The 16,243-nt window shown below is 33.1% G+C and overlaps 1 long non-coding RNA gene and 1 pseudogene across 2 annotated transcripts; both read right to left on the bottom strand.

Moving 5' to 3' along the window:
• Positions 1-4,023: 4,023 nt before the first annotated feature.
• LOC128241821 (uncharacterized) lies at positions 4,024-15,534 on the bottom strand (annotated as a pseudogene).
• Positions 7,250-14,243, bottom strand: LOC128241822 (uncharacterized). Of its 2 annotated transcripts, XR_008262485.1 has the most exons (10): positions 11,514-14,243; positions 11,217-11,291; positions 10,915-11,049; positions 10,696-10,779; positions 10,078-10,571; positions 8,399-8,569; positions 8,086-8,264; positions 7,720-7,983; positions 7,450-7,533; positions 7,250-7,299 (listed from the first exon to the last, which is right to left on the bottom strand). It is a non-coding gene; the product is annotated as an uncharacterized LOC128241822 (long non-coding RNA). The 2 variants fall into 2 exon arrangements; XR_008262484.1 differs by having other exon boundaries at positions 8,086-8,569.
• Positions 15,535-16,243: the final 709 nt, after the last annotated feature.

Raw genomic sequence — 16,243 nt, 5'->3', positions numbered from 1 at the left:
TGACATTTTGAGATATTGTAACCTTTATGATGCCAAGTATTTCTAGAACAACAAGCATTTTCAGTGAAAAGATATCCCCCGCCAACGATGGCTTGTTTGTGCTTGATGGCTTGTTTGTGCTTGAAGGTTCATATAACATTCAAGTTTCATTAAATTCTAGCAGCTAGTTACTGAGAAACGGCTGCAAACAATGATTTTTTAATAAATCAAGGGCAATAACTCTAAGGAAAATTCAAAATCCAAAAGAAAAATAGACAGGCATCAGCACAGTATGTTGGTTCTTATTTATTCCAAGTGTCATGAAATTCTACCAGCTAGTTGCATAGAAAAGGCTGCAAACATGGATATTTTAATAAATCAAGGGCAAATAACTCATATAGAAATTACACAATCCAAAATATAAATAAACAGGCATCATCACAGTATGTTGGTTCATATTTATTTCAAGTTTCAAGAATTTCTACCAACTAGTTACTGAGAAATGGCTGTAAATGAGTTTTTCAAAAAATCAAGGGCAATAACTCCAAGTACAATTGACCAATCCAAAAAAAATGAACACGCATCATCCCAGTATAGTAATTCAGATTTATTTTAAGTTTCATGAAATGATAGCTAGTGACTGAGAAATGGCTGTGAATGTGCATATTTCAAAAAATCAAGGGCAATAACTCCAAGGACAATTGACCAATCAAATTTTTTTTGGACGGGCATCATTCCAGTATAGTGGTTCATATTTATTTAAAGTTTCATGAAATTCTACCGGCTAGTTACTGAGAAAACGCAGGTGGCGGACGGACGGACAGAAGGAAGGACGGACGGAGGGAAGGACGGACGGACAACACCATTTCAATATCCCCAGGGTTCTCAATAAGAATTGTTGTAAGAGGCTTTCAAATACTTTGAAGAGGCCCAAACATCCGAGCGTCGCAGACGCTCGCCTGCATGACCCCCCCCTCCCAGAATTTTTTTGATTTCTAGGTGTGAAATCGTGCATTCTGGGCTATTTTGACCATGATAAGGGTAGTTATTTTTGAAGACAATATAACACAATTTTGATTTAAAATGAATTGCTTTATTGAAAAAAAAAGAATCCAATTTTTTTGTTAAATATTAAAAATGTAAATTTTGGACAACTTTAGACCTTTTCTCCACACAAGCGCCTTTTAGAGAAAATGCTCCAATTCCTACAATGATTTCAATAAAAAAATTCCTCTTTTTTGCCTCCATTTTGTTTCGGAATCATCGGAATGCCGAGCGAGATAAAATGCACGCGCTAAGTTAATATAAACAATAGGTATCGCAGACACAACACCACGTAATTTGTTAATCATGGTAAGTTAATTAATACTGACCACTTTCGATTATCATGTAAAACGTAACAAGAGATCCTTTTCGAAGTGCCGGTAAACATTGGAATGTTACTGTACACAAAGAGTTTTTATGTCGTTAATTTGTACAATAGATAAAACATATTTTCTTTTTTTTACCACTGGCTGTTCACGGCGATGTACAAACAAACTTTTTTCGATTTTTAAACTCACCATCTTTTTTTGCGACGTGGGGCTCAAAAATAGCAATTCTGGAAATTCCGATAATATCTATAATAAGCCAGCCAATGAGAATTAACGGCTCGGTGCGCGTGCAGTTCTAAGAGCTTAGATGCGCAGATCACATAATTTAGATTTCCGGTTTCTGGCAGGATGTTTACAAAATTTCTTCGATATCATTTTTAAGAAATTGCCGATTTGAACCGGCCCAAATTCATTTTGAAGCGGCCTTTTAAGCCGTCGGCCGGTCCCTATTGAGAACCCTGTATCCCCCTCCCTATTTCATAAAAATCCAAAGTTTGTGTTCGATGCAAAGGATACAAACACAATCTCAATATGCATGTTGATATAATATGCTAATTTTTGTGTATGTACATATATCATGTATATAGATATAATGCCTTCATAGTAACTATTTGTACATAATATGAATATCACCTTTAATGGTGGAAATAAAGTTGAGTTGAGTTGAGTTGAGTCAAAATTCACAAAAAGTTACCAAATTTAGTACTTTTCGTAACACATGTGTAGAAATGAACAAAATGTGTGGTCTTATGTGTTTATTTAGAATGAAATATCCATGTCAGATTAGTATCATGTCAAGGACTATTTACATGTAACATTTAAGTTTTAGCACTCATCGTTTGATTATAAAAGTTAACGAAAAGTTCATAACTGCATTTGGTTGCTATGGTAACTATTGATAATGCCATTTTTACTCATTTTCTCAAAAAATAATGTTATTCATAAAGTTGTGTTTTAAGTTATTGACATTTTTATGATACCAAGCAATTGCAGAAATAAAATTTGAAGTTGCAAGTCAAATTAAAAAACAAAACAATGGATACTATATTTTTTTACGTTTTGTGAATATGGAACATTTTGTAACAGAGGGCTTTAACACAATTTGAACTAAATGTTCGCTAAATCTGTTCTTATTTTGAATGAAGTATACAAGACAAAATATTAAAATATAAAACTATCTTTACTAGTATCACATAAACTACAAAAGGAAAATAACAAGTATACATCGCTAATGTCCATAATGATAAAGAAACTTACAACAAAAGTCAAAGCAAAATTCAGTTGCTATGGTTACTTAAGAAAATGCTATTACCAATCATTTTAGACAGTCTGCATAAAAAAGAATTACCTTAATAAAATTATTTAAATTATTTAAAAAGTTATTGACATCTTTATGATATAAGTATTTTCAGAAATTAAATATGAAGTTTTAAAAACTGTTTTAATTTTGAATACAATATCCATGTCAAGATATTTAAATATTTGACTTATCTTTACTAGAATTACATTGCTTATGTCAATAATGACATATAAGTTGGCCACAAAGGTCAAAGCAAAAATCGGTTCTTATGGTTACTTAAATGAAAATGCTATTTCCAATCATTTTTGAAGTCTGCAACAAAAAATGTGTTCTCAATATACAATACGTTTCAAGTTATTGGCATGTAAACGATACCAAGTATCTAAGATATAAAAACTTAAGTTTGAAGTCAATTTTGAACAAAGAAATCAGAAGATATGGATCATTATGTTACACATTGGTAAACCAGTTTGAAAACAATGTCCACTAAAAATGTTCTTATTTTTTGAATACAGTATCCATGTCGAGATACTAACTTAACTGTCTGTTATAGCTTATACATGAACTTATAGAAACAACGAGTACACATTGCTCATTATATGTACAAAATGACATAAAAAAACTACAGAAACAACAGTCTGTTGCTATGGTTACATGTAATATTGCCATTTTTACTCATTTTTTTCAAATTTTCCACAAACATTTGATCTACAATCAACATTTCACCAACAAATGAGTAAATGACAATAGTTAATTCATTGAGATGTCATTTTCAACTGAAGTCATAATTATAAAAAAATGCATGTTCTTAAATTGTCAAGTCACATTTTGGTAATGCTAAAGGCCTAGCAAGCGATTAAGAAAAAATCTGCACGGTCTCTTTCATTTGCTAAAAAAAGAGTTGTAGTTTGCAATGATTTGGTAATAAAAAACACTTGCACAATGCAATGCAACCAATCAATAATATAAGTAATACACAAAAAAGCAAATATTCTTTCTCATGTTTCAGATGACAGAGATACATAGATCTTAATTGTGTTAGTCTATAGATGTAGAGGATATTACTCAAGTTGTTCAATACAAAGTTGATTAAACAAGTGTTTTCTGTCCAACTAATATAAAGGGACTTGGCAAGCCTATAACAATCTAAGTAAACAATTCCAATAAGTTATTTTGCATTTTCTCTCCTGTGATATAATATTCATATCAATCCTACTAATGTGAGTATTTACAGCGCTAAACACATTAATCGATACTAAAAAGCGTTCACATTTTCAACACCATTCATTATTATGATGTCATATTACGATTTATTACACTTGCTTAAAATGCCATTTATGACATAAGTATACTTCCAGACTGGTTTGACAAACAGATCTGTGCAGCACTAGATTTAACCAGTCCACATTGAATTAACACAGAAGGCTATGTTTGCGTTTACTGCCTTTCTGTGTGTTATTTTTGTCAATATCAACTTTGACTTTACACAGAGTTGGTTTAGGGCATACTGCAGATCTTGATGACTCAGATCTAAAGAATGGACCAATAGAATCATGAAGGTACCATTGACGTGCAGCATCTAGGCATGGTGTGCGCTTTAGTTCAGGCAAAACACCACACTCTGGACTCATCCTCAAAAGGTTAGCTTCAATTTTCTGAGGAATCTACAAACTCTTTGCATACTACAACTGCTGGTTTATGTTTTGATCCATAGAAATGGTGGTATTTGGTAATATTCTTAAGAGTTTTGAAATATGTATCTAGGAATGATTTCCGACTGTGAAATGTGACTGGTTGCTGAGGGTCATTAATCAACTGTGGGATGTTGTGGCTGGACTTTGAAGAGGCGGATACAGTGTGGGAAATTTCTTGAAGATTCTCGGCATTACAGCATCGCAAGATACCGAAGTGACAGTCAGGAGCAAATTTGGTGTGCCCAACCAACATAGTGTTTAGCGTTACACTCTCATGCAGTCCTGGAAATTGTTGGAAGATTTAGTGTAAATAAAACTTATCTATATTCACAAAAGATAAACTTAGCAAATGATTTTAACTAGGGTATAATAAAAAATTCAATACATATAAATCTTACAATAATGGAGTGTTTACTTATATGTTTATTTGATTAACATATTCCTTATATCAAATGACTGCCAACTACGCTTTAACTTTATCCAGTTCTGCATCCTATTAAATTAGAGCACAAATCGCAGGTATCAATGATGTGATTGACTTCAAAAGCAGCTCAATGCATTTGTCCTAAAAAACCAGACAAACAATTATTAACAGATTAGAAAACTGACCTGTCATTACACGCCACATGGCATACCAAAGCACAGCATTGTTCTTGTTTTGGCAGACAGCATTATCGAAATAAACCTGGAAAATTTAATACATTCTTTTTTTCTTTTTTAAGCTATATGAGGAAGAATTCACTGTCCAGCTTGATTTGTTACATCACAAATTGCTTGGTGTCCGCATAATTTTTTTTTTGATCAATAGTTTAGTAAGTTCTTTTACATGCTAACTGCATTTGTTTTTGTCACTTCTAAAATACCTTAGAAGATTTAAATAAAGCACTTCACACAAAAAAAAGTAATGAGCCTTCAATTTATTTAAAAAATTGGTGATGTAACGATGACATTCCACTATAAATGGAACCCTTTCTTGTTGTAAACATTTGCTTTATTATAATTTGTAATGCTTTGTCACATAAATAGTTGTTTTTTATGCAGAAAAACAAAGCAAACCATGCCAAGTTTTGAAGCATACAATCGGTTTTAGGACTTTACATCCAGATGTAACTGGACACAAAGGCGCACATCAAAGAGTAAAGTTATATACTTTTGTGGCAGTAATATGAGCTATTTGAGGCTTATTTCTTGTATATGTCTTTTGATTGGTAACTGGACAATTCGGCACCAAACGAATTCGGCCTAGTCAATTCGGCACCAACACATTCGGCACCCCGTCAACTCGGCACCATAAAGCAGAGTCAATTCGGCACAAAATTCAAATTATCTTTAACTCAACTGTTCTCACTTGCATTCGTTATATGGTTCGTTTATTTCAATTAATGATTTAATCTACCTTTCAAAAAACATTCGATCATCCAATGTGAGTATCATGTATCGTTTTTTTCAGTAATAACAGATGGCCCAAGATTATGAACATTCTTATTTTAATAGCATACGCATAAATTTGTTCATTGGGGGGATATTTTGCTTCTTATTTTTGTAACTATAATTAACATCAGTAAAACGCGTGCGCTGTGGGTAAGTAATGATTACAAGACACGTTCATTGTCAAAAATTTAATTCAAAATTGAAAGGCAATTCATAAATTATCATAAATAGTCATTTGCAAATACAATGTTTAGTTAATAATTGAATATACATGAAAGTTTGCCAAAATTGGATCTTGAGCTGATCTTCCCTCGAGGCGTTAGTTTCTTCGTGTAGCTGAAACGTTACACCAAATGGATCTGAAATGAATGGGTAAAAATATGAAACAATGTTAAACCTATTTTCTCCATTACGATATCTTACATTGGTTTGGACTTTTAGAGAATTAGAACAGATGTAAGCGATTATTTGGCTGTTTAAAACCTAGGATGTAAATTGAAATGCTATTTTGTAGTATTCAAAATGAATGCATATATTCTTATTTTAAAACAAATTATTTAATATATAGTATTTGTCTTAGAAAAAACAGAGATAAAATTACACTTAAATTACACTTATTACTTAAAGTTCACTTGTTTGTTTTTTTGACAATAATAATGTACTTTGCTTTTTGTTAGTATATAAAGAATGATACTCCGCTGTGCATTTTCAAATGGGTCGATACATTGCCCAATTGACTTTAAAAGGCTGACGCGCTAATTTCCCCGTCGTCAAAAGAAGTCCATAGGTCTTGCAGTTTCACGTCTAATTCCCTGTACACTGTCCGGTTATGGCGGGACAAGATGTGCTCGAACACAAGCTGTATTTGTCGTCCAACAGTCTCGGCCTCACGCTGCAGCAATGGCACAAGAACGTAAAACTGCAAGTTGCTGCGACCCGCTTTACTGTTGATCCGTCTATGCCATCCTTAAATCGTATATATTGGTATAAAACTATTAATCAAAATTTATGGCACGCGATCGGTAGTTTGTTTAATCTTTAACTTTAATGTTATGTTATGGCACTACATTAATTGTTCATTATAATTGCACCTAATGTTAAGTCCGTGCAGCTGAACGAGAATGCTACTAGAATATAATGCTTTATTTAACAAGTTGGGATTTAGATTTTTGCTTACCTTCGCAGTCATTGTTTGTCCTGACAGACTGAAGATAGCAAGACCATTCGCGCACCGTCCAGCAGGAGTTGGACATCCACTGGTCGTCTATGTATTCACAGAGAATCTCAAGTTTGGTGGTAGTTGCCTTTTCTTGAAGACGACGGAACGCGCTCTCTATGTGTTGCGGTGGCAGAAAGGGAAGGGCAAGGAGGCTCCTTACCAGCCAGTACATCCCTTGCCGCTGTTCGTACGTTGTCTTCAGGCCAAGACTCGTCAATTTCCTGAACACAGCTTGTGTCCAGTGAAATGTACAACCCTTCATTGAGGCCCGCGGGAATACATGGCGGAGTGCTGCCCAAAGTCCTAAAACAGACAATTATTTTCAAACTTGACAATGATGGGTTCAGATTGAAGTGTTCCTTTTGATAATAATTTAATACCGCATGGAAGTATGTTATACATTTGTTCATCAGTATTTGTTTTAACAAAAAGCGGCTTATACTAAGCGAATACCATTGCGTACCAACTTCAAAGTCCATCATGCATCCCTCTACATCTACTTGGTAGTCGATTACTTCCAAGTAACTTCTCCAACACCTACAACATAATTTAGAAAATGGTCAGCCTTAATTATGTTTTTATTTATATATTCGTGCCGTTACTGTGCACATAAAGTCATTACTCCAGTATTTATTGAAATATAAAATAACGTCATTTAATGTAATTGATGATGGCGACGCCATTTATGCTATGAATTTATTTACAATTAATTATAGTTTGTACCGCAATATAGTCTTCTTTGCGTCTTCTTGTCATCAACACGAACACGAGAGGCACCTGCTTTTTGTTAACTCCGGACCTCACGAACGCATGAACGGCAAACAACTGCTGAAAGGGTTCCTTCCTCACTTTAAAAGTCCCATCCAAGTACCAGCGTCGTGCACGCCTAAGAACACCGTGTTGGTCACGTGCAGCAAAAAGCAGGTGCCGCTGGCCGTCGTGGCTAATGTCCCCTAGGAAGCTCTCGTCAATGAACTCTTTGTTTATCTGCAATTGATATTTCAACACTTGTAATGTTATTCAATTTCTTCACAAAACGTCTACATGCTGAATAGATGAATCTATTCGTTTTAATAAGTACATTTTTACCTCGAAGTCTGCGTAGTCGGTTCTCGTGGTCTTTGATCCGCTCGTGCCCGATTCGCCATCCGCAGTAAATTCTCCATGTTAGGTAAGTTGAAATCCCGTATGTTAAATTGCTCAGACATCTTCTGGTCGACAATAGTAGATGCCGGACGGTGTATGTCTTGTAGAGCTGCCTGTTTAACCTTGAGTAAACAATCCAAGATGCAGTACTAATATATTCATTTAGAATAAAGATCGAATACTATCATATACAATTGACAATACAAGTAAGTGTAAAGCAAATAATATCCCTTATAGTATATTGCATCGTGATTACCTCAGCTTTAACTTTAAGCTTTTTGCCTATGTTACCATCAGAAGCGTGGTTGTGGTCGTTGATCCCGCGTTTAAAGATACCCTCCTTCTTATTCACCGTGGCCGTGCATGGTGTCTTGCCCCGGACGCTGCAGCGCCATTGCCGGGTCCATCCAATAACTCGCATCCGTGACTGTAACATACAGCAGTATGTTCTAGTTCGCCCTCTACATAAATTATATTTTAATTACAAAGACCTCATGAGAATATGCAATTTTGAATGGCTACCAGACAAATCGGCCCCTTACCAAATCGGCCCCTAGTTCAAACGGTTAACTTTTCGGCCCCTTACCAAATCGTCCCCATCACGTAGACGTTTCGGCCCCTGATTACCGAGACGTTTCGGCCCTTATTTTTATTTTATTTTTTTTATTTCTAAATATAAGAAAAAAACATGTAATTTCATTTTTTTTATTTTAATAGACAAAGCTATACTGTATACATGCATACAAAGGTATAGATAAAAATAGATTTAAAGAAAATATCTGTACACTTGAAAACATGTAAAGATTTCTTCACGAGATATTTTTATAAAACGAAATAGAGTTGAAGAAGAAATGTTTAAACTTTTTTTTTTTTAAATAATCTTTAAATATTATACACAACTATGTTGCTAATAATATGTATAATGGCATGTCCATTGTCTAACATCAGTCTTGACCAAACACCAGATGCCTTTTAAGATGGATATTGATGGATAATGATTTATGAACAGAAGAGAACATATATTTTATAAGAACTATTATACAGTACATAGATCTTCTTATTAACTACAATTTAATAATAAAAAACAAACACATGGAAAGAAAGTTATACATTTTATGAAATTCAGTAATTTATATTCAAATCAGGTATGGATGAAAAAAACTATTATTAATCTTATATTGAATACGTATGCAAAACCATACTGGCTTAAAAGGTGTTTTTAGACAGACGGTCTTATGGCAAATTGTCATTCCACAGAGGTATCAGGCGTTGGTATTGTGACACTTTGTGTTTACAAGCTTATAAATACGTCTACAAGGATTGTTCCGACTTTCCCAACAGCTAATTCTCACACTTACAGAATAATACCAATCAACTGTAAATAACATTAACAAATTAAAGACAATTATTCATTCACACGTTTTTGAATGTCTTTTTCACACCCACAGTTTGCCTTGCAAAGAACGCATGGTTCAAAGACAATTTTTCTTTGAAGTCTTTAATGATCAATTAATAATTAACAGTTAAAACAAATAAAATTTCTTAGATTTTCTAATATTTTATATTAAAAATCAGGGTATTTTTTAAATCAGTCATATCATTGTTTTTCATGCATATTTGTCTATTTGTAAATTTAAATATGTTATTTACAACTTATTTACAGATCTCATTTACATTTATAAGAAGACCTACAATGTTTTACTTTATACTCAAGATAAAAAATAAAATTAAGGGGCTGAAATGTCTCTGTTGAAAATCACTAAGGGGCCGAAACGTCTCGAGTCATTTTAATTAAGGGGACGAAATGGCAGGGCCGAAACGTCTTAGGGGCCGATTTGGTAGTAGGCCGATTTGGTAAGGGGCCGATTTGTCTTGATCCCTTTTGAATAATATATCAAGTATCATCAGCTAATTAATTAGTGTACATTGTTTTACCTTCTGAGTGTAGGAGAAACTGTCTGAAGACACGAATTTTTTTCCTCCCCGCTCTGTGCCGTTCTCCAAGACTTCGAACCGAACCTCCATTGGATCTTGAAGGACTGTGTCGGTTATGGCACTTCCATCCAGAGACCTACCATGTAAATTGTATAATAAAAATGTCACGTATATTATAATACATACATTTTATTCAATTATATATACTGTCACGTTGCGTTAAGTGTTGCGATTGTTTCTATAAACAATCAGCGATGAGTACCATTTTCTTTAATTTTAATATGTATCTTCTTATTGTTAAAATATGTTATTCCTTTGTATATTCATCATCTAAAAAAGCGTTACCTTTCAAATATAACTGTTGCATCCAACAGTTGTTCATCTCTGGTAACGTCAAAGGTCCAGTTCTGGTCAGCCACACCTGAAATACTTACCCTTGACATATTAACACTTAGTTGGTGTTGGTGGGTCTGACTTTGTATAGAGGAGGTAGACTGAAATGGAAGAGTAATAGTCTTTACGTAAAACCCTTGGTTTGAATCGATAAACAAGCTTTAAAAGGTTTCGATTCATATTAGTCTGTTCAAAACTTGGTACTATTTCAAATACTATACATACTTCGTTACTTTCTCTTGTTTCTCTCTCCATTCCGAAATTGGTGCCAAGATTGAAAGTGACTCTCGCTGCATCTGCGTCACTCAACTGAAAATCATTTACTAGTAAGTATTTTGAAACGCATTTTACATGACATCAAATTACTTATGATATATGAACGTTAAAATAAACGCAATTCATAAACTGTCGGATACAAAAATCATTGAACACAATATAAATCACCTCTGTTATAGTTGAATGAAGAACGCTCGTTTCTGCTGAAGTTAACCCGGAAATATTTAAGCTAAAATCCCCAGCTTGATTCTGTCCGCTTTCACTCAAATAGTCGACCATAGTCTCGGCACCATATATGGAAAGCTGGAGTAGAAAAATAATTGTATTTAAAAAACAAATATACTTTGCAAACATTGAGCACAATATAATTAACATTATTTGGTAAAAGAACATACATAATTATTCCTGAAACCTCTATTGTGAGTAGCAAACTAATATTCTTTTACATGTTTTTGAGATATTCAACTTACCGGAACGCTTCGTTCTAAAACTGGTGGTTCATTGAAGATTTCTTCATCGACTGATGACAGTTGTTCAACTGGAGCCTATACAAAGATTAAAAACAGACTGATTTATTGAGTTATTTTTGTAATTGAATTAAAACTCAAACATGACATCAAGTGAATATAAGAACGATAACAATAATGATAATTTATCAACATGATTTAGGTTGATAGTATCATTATAATTGTAGGAAATTCTGTAATTCCAGGAACCGAAACAATTATTAAAAGAAAAAAATGAAAAAGAAGACAACTTAAACTTACACTAATTTCCAAAAGAGGCGGTTCGTCAATGATATCGTCGGCATTAATACACGATCCCCTTTCCGGAATATTTTCTACGCATGACCCGCACACAAAAGAACATGTCTCAGCTTCATCTGTAGTTTAAGGCAGATAAAACATTATTTTATGTATTTCTTTATAGTATAACATATGTGTATGCAGAAAAGAAAACACATGAATAACAAGTACGTTAACTAAACAATCACTTATTATACTAACAAATTACCCATTAGAAGTTTTTATGCAACAATATAATAATTAAAAACAAATAACTTTCATTTTACATATAAAAAGAAAGATTTTACCTTCAAGGCACTGTTCATGTTGTTTTTTTCACATGATATACATGTCCTTCCCTTTTGCCTAGGCCTCACAAGACGGCGACACTTTATGCACAAATCGTCGATCATTGTTTAATCCAATACAGTTTTCCAACAGCTAATCGGAACGTTTAACAGTTAAATAGAAAAATTCTACAACTATATCTGAAAATCAGTCTGACTGAATATATACGCGCACAAATATTATTCAGAAAGTTGCCACGCGACCCCCGTGTACTCAATTAAACCATATGGTTATCAATAAACAATGGTACGTTAAAGATTATTATTAATTTTCACACCAGGGGTTGAACGGATAGGGTTGATTAACGAGACACATGCCGACACACTGTGACATGTGTTTCTACAGATAATAATCTCATCACACAACAAATTACTCTGTAATAAATTTAAAGTCGTCTGTTTATTTTCATTATGTTTTAGTAGTTTATGAAGATATTCGATTTAAGTATTTTATGCATACGGAATAAGAAAGCAATTTTCCAATAAAATGATTTAAGTTTAAATACTAATTATATTCCTTTCCGTGTAAATTAATTTATGTTTAAAATCAACTTTTACGAGTTCATTTTTATAAGAATCACATTAAATTGGGTATTATACCATAGCATCTTTATTTTATTTTTGCAAAATACTTTCATATGTTTCTTATTATTGTTTTTTTTAACAATGAAAGTTTCAGCATAAAGTTTTAATGTTAACATTTTTTTATGTCACATATATTGTTTATTATCTCGTTCATTCCTTTTGAATTCAGTATATTTACAAAAATTCAAATGCTTTTAAAATATGTGTACAAGGACTTAAAATTTAGAATACGGTACGGTATATCTATGACAATGAATACAGATATAAGAATTGAAAACAAACTAAAAAATAAAGTAGCTCTAAAAATATTTCGGGGAATATTTTTTTTTTGAAAAAACCTGTCAACCCTTATTGCTTAAATACATGAGCAAAAAATAAAATAAAACGGTGCCGAATTATCCGGTCGGATGGTGCCGAATTGGCGGTGCCGAATTAACTTAGTGCCGAAAAGGTATGTATGCCGAATTCGTTTGGTGCCGAATTGTCCGGAAACCTCTTGATTATTGCGTAACACAGGTACATAACATGTTTATACATTCTTTCTTACTAGCACTAGAGACTTAAAATGCTTTTCAAAATTATTTGGAAGTAACATGGGACTCTTTTACGCAAATGTCAAAACCGGTAATGAATGGTGTCGCCGTTACGTATTCTTGTAATAAGAGCTGTGTGACAACAGGCATTTTTTAAGAAATTCCCAATTATCTAATTAAAATTTACTCAGTTTATAAATGCAAAATTGCGAATTATGACTGCTTAAAATACAGCGTGTACCGATGTAAACACAATGACTTTATAGACGTAACATAAGACACCAAAATACTTCGTAGACGTACATAAGACACCAAAATACCAGCTTCAGATCGATCTTTACAACACATCTGAACTGAACGCGCGTGAATTTGAATGTTTTAAACCTCAAGGCAATTGAGACAAATTATTAGTTTGTGCACCCGTACAGGCGAAATATACAAGATGCATCAATTAATGTCATGAAACTGAATAAAATAAGCCCACCTCGAATCTGTTAGGACTTAACTTCCACGACAACACTTACCCATGCTTTGCTTGTTCCGCCATCTTGGAGTGGTGCGTCTTCGGACAAGCTGTCCAAACCAACAATGACGTTCTTGGGGATGTTTTGACTAGGCACTGGGGATGTTTTGACCAAAATGGGGACGTTTTGACCATAGGACGTTTTGACCTGGGGACGTTTTGACTGTAAATCGGATATACTACACAGTATCAATGCACGCGTTCGGTGCTACTTTTCTGTTGCGGTATTAGCTATATGCCACACAGTTAAAGTTTGTCGAAATACACAAAGGGCTGTGTACATGAACAAAATCTGAATAATTTGTGACGTAACATTTGAGACAAGACTTTAGGCGAAATATTTCGGTCGATCAATACACGTTTTGTATGTATTTATGGGAACTATTGTTTTCATCAAATGAACACCTGACCTCGGTAAAATTAAAAACAGGTCACTAAAGTGAATTATACATGTCTGTTGTTGTCAAAAAACCAAGCGATTCAAGATGTAACATATTTGACACGAAATGTTACGTCATGTTTTCTTCAGATTAAATCGGGATTTATACGTTTTCAACTCTTCCAAATGCTTATTTGGCAAATGGACGTTGGGAAATATACCTTTCTATAAAGATAAATTGTCTGAAGCGACCAAAAGTCCAAAGTGCTGAAGGAGGCAATATCAGTTTTCTGAACCCACGGTAAAAATGTTCATCAAATGTCAAACAAAATTGACCAAATTTTATAAAAAATAACTAGTTCCTGTATTTTTAAAAACTATTATTATACACATATAAAATTCCATCAATGTTGTCATTCTAATGATTACAACACTGGAAGCATAGAAAAAACGCAAACTACAACTAAATCCAATTATTTGATTCTCATAATCTCTTCTCAGCAATAAGGATGAAGTTTGCATAGGCTATTAGAACCCTCAATCCATTAAATATTCTATAGATAATTTTAATGGGTTATCGTTTTAAAGCACTAAATACCTCAGCATGTTTTTCACCGTCACCATAGTGCTGAAAGTAGTGGTGGGCCAGGCTCACGACACTGTCACTTCCTTTCCCCGGCAATTCGGCCTCGTCCACCAGATAAAATGTCTGCTTTCCTGTATAAATAATGTTAACTATTGTTAAAGGGACTATACACCAGATTGGCACCAAAAAATGTTTTTTTTCTGTAATGAATCTCAGGACAATTATTTAATAAAATGTTTAACTTTTTGATATCATAATTGTAAAACAATACCAAAATATAAATGTTTGATCTGGAGTCGCCAAAATTGCAGTCCAGTGTTGTATCCACTGTGCAACGAAAGCTTACTCTAAACCTTTGGAATATTTAAGCTATATACCTAATTTGGTAATATCACGTGATAACATCGACAAGCCATTCACGCATAAAAATGAATTCTACTAGGTATACAAACCTAGAAATCTTTTTTAATGGTAAAATACGAAAAAACTGAAAAATAAATAAATTGTAAACTATGTGGTACTTCGGTTAGTTAGTTTCAATGCATTGTACACATCAATACCAAGTTTTTGTCAGTTTTCAACAATTTTCTTCTTTTTTTTAGCTATTTCATCAAAGTTATTGTATAGCCCCTTTAAATGATTTCACAAATAATAATAAAATTTTACTGAAATAGTCAGCAAGAAGATAAAGTAGATATCCCAAAATGACACTAACAGATGGCTGTATAACTTTTACAGATCTATATTTTTAATAACAATTCATTTTTATAATTAAAGCTAAGATCAAGAATGTTTTACTTGTTTAAGTTAAATATTTTGAAAGGATTTCTAAGTTTGGCCAAATTAAAAGTTTTTGAAAAAGAATGGAAAGCTGACAACATAAAAAAATCCAAGCTACAAATTTAATTCTGACTTGAAAATACAATTTTTAAAGGTACATATATATGGTATAAGATCTGTCTTATTCTGTTACTACTTGTTTTATTCAGAGTGACATATAACCATAAAAAATATACCTGAACCTTCGGTACACATGCCAAACACTTGACACTTTTATGGCCTGGCGAAATATATCGGCCCGACTTGTTGCGCATGATGTTGATAATGGACTTGCTGGGCAAAATCCCATGGGTAGTGGTAGTGCACATCTTGGCAACATGGTTCAGCACCTTCAAAGACAATAATGATAGCATTTAAAAAATAAAATAGTATTCTATTTTATGAAAACAGGTGATCTGAACCATTATTCAGTAACATTCAAATGATAGTAATATAAACTGTATCAGAAAATGTTAAAGTTTGAGGAGTTCATTTGCAAAATCTGGATCATCATTTTGAATATATTTAGGTGTTGTTTTTTTCGGTAATTTGGTAATATGACCTATACCTATGAGATTGGGAATTTTCGCGTCAATTTTGGCAAAATTGGGAAATTCTTCATAAATAATTACAAAGGATATAATTTATATAATACTGTAATGAATAACACTGGTATTTTTAACATAATATGCACTGACTCCGTTAACACCTTAAATTTTTAATCCCTTGTTTTAACTCTTTGAAATAGTCAATTGTTTGATTAACAAGTTCTTAAAAAATTCAGAGACAATTTAATGGGCTTATCTTCATTTTTCCTATTAAATTGGATACAAAATCTGCTGCCTATTAAAAATTATGACTTTCAGACTCATGGAGAGAATGGAATGAATATATTACTATTTTTAATTGATTCCAATTTTCAAATAGTCAGACTTGTTTT

This window comes from Mya arenaria, chromosome 7 (assembly GCF_026914265.1).
Source record: "Mya arenaria isolate MELC-2E11 chromosome 7, ASM2691426v1".
Classification (NCBI taxonomy): Eukaryota; Metazoa; Mollusca; class Bivalvia; order Myida; family Myidae; genus Mya; species Mya arenaria.
This window is presented reverse-complemented; position numbering and strand designations above follow the sequence as displayed.